This window comes from Cynara cardunculus (genome assembly GCF_001531365.2).
Source record: "Cynara cardunculus var. scolymus isolate 2C chromosome LG 8, CcrdV1, whole genome shotgun sequence".
Classification (NCBI taxonomy): domain Eukaryota; kingdom Viridiplantae; phylum Streptophyta; class Magnoliopsida; order Asterales; family Asteraceae; genus Cynara; species Cynara cardunculus.
The window spans coordinates 2,920,097-2,924,257 of record NC_037535.1 but is presented as its reverse complement, the minus strand read 5'-3'; positions in this window follow the sequence as shown (position 1 = coordinate 2,924,257).

The window sequence follows — 4,161 nt, the reverse complement described above, 5'->3', positions numbered from 1 at the left end:
AATCATCAACATAATGAAACTGTTTCACTAACATCAACAAATTTGATTAACTAGTTCATAATGAAACCTTTTCACATTGAACATTTACATGAACCTTAATTTCATATAAAATGAAATAAAACTGTTTCATCATGAAACTAGTTCTTCAACCTCGAGCCAATTATAAAATGAAAATGTTTCACTAACATCAACCTATTTGACTAACTATTTCGTAATGAAACCTTTTCACATCGAAAGAGTTACATGAACATTAATTTCATGTTCAATAAAATGAAACTAGTTCTTTAATCTCGAATCAATTAAAGAATGAAAAATGTTTTACGAAAATGAAACCGTTTCGTTTTAATGAACCCATTTCATTATACCAATTAAACGAATCAACTTGAATCACAAAGCAATACGAAACACCATGAAAATATTTCACGAATCATGCATCAATTAGAATATAAAATTTTTCTCCATCATGACACAGTTTCATTGATTTATACCATATGCTTTGAAGAAGCAAATAAGTCATTGACATATGAAACCTCTTCATGTTTATAGAGTTTCATGAACATTTGTTTTTTTTTTCCTAACCAGCAGCAACCCACGATTTCATTCATATATTTGCTGAAATCTTCATAAATTGTTTCATGATTCATTGAATACCAAATCATTAAAATCAAGATTTTAATAATATAATATACTTAAATGTTGAAACGTTACATTTTTCAATATTTCTTTTATTAAATTTCCTTAAATAATATGTATTAATAACTTCCTTAATTATAAAATAAATGTTTAAAATGACATAAATACCCTTATTCATTAAATTTAATTGAAAAAAAATGGAATTTTCTGATTGGTCGAATTTGGTTTACACGGTTTTCATTTGAACCTGCCCCTATATATATATATATATATATATATATATATATAATTTTATAAAAATTATATATTAGCGACGAGTTGAGCTAGGCTCAACCCAATTTCAACCCTCCTAATTGGCGGGTGGGCGGTTTGACGGGTAGACGGGTTGGGTTTAATTGGGTTGTTAGCGGGTTGGGTTGGACGGGTTTCACGGTTTGACGGTTTTTTGTACACCCCTAATATTGGGGAGATAATTCTGCAGGGAAAGTCTTCTTGGGATATGCTAAAAGTAATTGAATAGTACTTTGTGTTTTAAATTTTGTATTTTTCTAATATAAGACTTTTAAGATATTTACCAAATTTGATTAAAGGCATCTTGGTCATTTAGTATTTTAAGACTTTTATTAAATTTGCTTAATAAGGTAGTATAAATTAATTATATTTAAAAACGGTTTAGATTTTTTAAAAATACAAAGTTTCTAAATTTTGATTTTGGAAACTGTAATTTGAGTTTCTAAAAACAGTTTAAGTTTTCATTCTTATTGTTTAAAAAATGGACAAAATAGTAAAATTATAAATAATTGAAAGATTATGTATACATTATTAATTTATGCTTGATGCTTTAATAGTTGTGAGTGTTTGACAGTTGTTGAATGGTTTGGTGTAGAATGATTAAGTGGTCAGAAGAATTAAGAGACTCTCATGATATAGTGCAAAATGAAATATAATTGTTCGGTAATTGTTTACAATGAATTAAGGTGCTAAATGGTCGAGGGAGGCATAAAATACAAAATCATTCATAGGTTTTAGAACCATTAAGAAACAAATTTTTTTTTTGTCAAACAAAATTCATCTCTTAGCAATTCAGAGATCGTCTCTTAATGAAACTATTAAGAGGTAAACAAACAACCCCTTCCTCTGGTGGTATGATAACATCATCAGGTGGTGGTTCATGAGACCATATTGACACATTGACGACAAAAAAATCATCATGTTATAATGGCAACACTCGTTACTCATAACTATATTCAAAGAAATGACAAACATATATGATTTTCAACGTTGTGACATCGTGAATAAATTATTAAATACTGATGGAGTAATTAAATTACAGGACAGACTTTAGTAACGGTAACACGTGAAGGTTATGCATCGGGATGCGAACAATTCGTCATAATATCGTTAATATGATACGAAATGCTAGTGGTCGTCCTGAGATTAATCGGCCCGTATAACGGGTTGGATATCCAGGTTATAAAAAAACAAGCAATTCCTGTAAAATATTATCTAGAACAAACTAAGTACCAGACGGTGAACAAATATGGTGGTCTAAAGCAGCAAATCCGACAACGAAATCAGTTTATTGCCTAGGAGCCGTTTACTAATTGCTAACCGCGTAAATATTTACTGGGTACGAGTCACCATCCTCACTTACACTACCAGATAAGATTCTTGATCATCAAAATGGTATCGTAAAATTATTGGTAAACATTTCTTATCTTTTAAGCATCAACCAGGTAAGATTCTCGATCTTTGTAATACTAATGCAATAAATGTTGAGCCCGTTAGCGCTTGGTAAACAATACCTGAAAACGATATTATTTTATTTAATGAACTTCGTGCATTGAAAAATTTGCAACAAAGTATGAATGGTTGAAAGGATCGCGCCTTTTTTGAAGTATATAATACTAGAAGAGTACTCGTACAATGCAGCGAGATAAATCTTGATTTTAATGTTTGATTTTATTCTTTGTTTATATCGATATAATACGATTTTACTTGTTTTTGAGAAAGTGATAATGTTTTTATTTTTGAATGAAATATAAATTTGAAGATAACATAAAAATTTGAAAAAAATAAATCGATATTAATATCAAATTAACTATTTAGTAGTTCTCATTTTTTTTGTGTAACTTTTTTAATTCAATTTTTATTATAAATTAAATTTAATAACAAAGTAATTTATTTTTAGTTTAACAATATAATTTTTTATAAAGATAATAATTAAACATTCTGTTTTAATTCAATTATTATCTTAATTATATTTGAAATAGATATTTATCTTGTATTTGATTATATTTATCTACAATTAGTTATACGAGTTTAAAAATGGAGCTTTAATAAGTTGTACTTACGCAAAATTACTTGTAATCTTGAATTTTAAGTAATATGCATCAATAAACAGTACTTCATGCATAAAAAATGGTTTTTAAGAGTTTTTTTTTTCAAATGCTTTATAATATAGTATAGATATACGGCAATTTAAACTCATACACTTCTTATATTTGTTGAGGTTGAAACTCCTTTACCTCTAAAATGGTTGTGGTAACAGAGATTGCTAAGCCAATGACCATTTAGTAGGATCACACTTTTACGTAGGGCTAGAACTTGTTTCGATTCTTCTATAGTCGTTAGCCCACAACCATATCAATACGAAAACGTGAATATATATAGGGGCGTGTTTTCAATTGCAAATTTAAGTTCTATTGTAATCGAGGAATAAAGGAGAGCGTGTCACGTGTCTTGGACATTTTATGGGATATTCATTATGAATGGAATATCATTCATCACAATGTTGTGAAAAATAACATTCATTATTCAGGATGAATAGGGACATATGTCATGCTCTCTTTTGTCCCTAGTTTACAACAAAAAACAGGTTTGCAATTGAACTTTTATACACACATATACACACATACATACATACATACATATATATATATATATAGTCAGGTTCGGGGAAAACCGTAAAAACAAAAAATTAAGGAATACCTTAGTAACCGTTCATCTAGATAGTATGCACATGTACATACGAGTAATTTGCAACATGCACACATGCATATGCATATATAAATAATGCACACCTCCATAAAAATCAAGAAACAACTTCAATTATTTATATGCACATGTGTATACTATCCAGATGAATGATCACCAGAGCGTTCCTCAAATTTTCATTTGTTTAGGTTTTCCTGTGAACCTTCATATATATATATATATATATATATAGAGAGAGAGAGAGAGAGAGAGAGAGAGAGAGATTGGTTCATACGATAATGATACGTATTTAAGAAAATAAAAGAATAATTATGGATCAATCATTTACTTGAATAATGCCTTAAATAAAACTTTCTGAAAAATCTCTCAAAAGGAAATATGTATCATTTGTTGTATATAGATTATACATGAAAATTTATTTATTTATATAAAGATTATTTAATATATTTAATTAATTCTCATCCCCACAGTTAAGAATGTTCCATAAAAGGCATCTATGTAACCCCCCCTACCGATTTAATAACCTCTGCT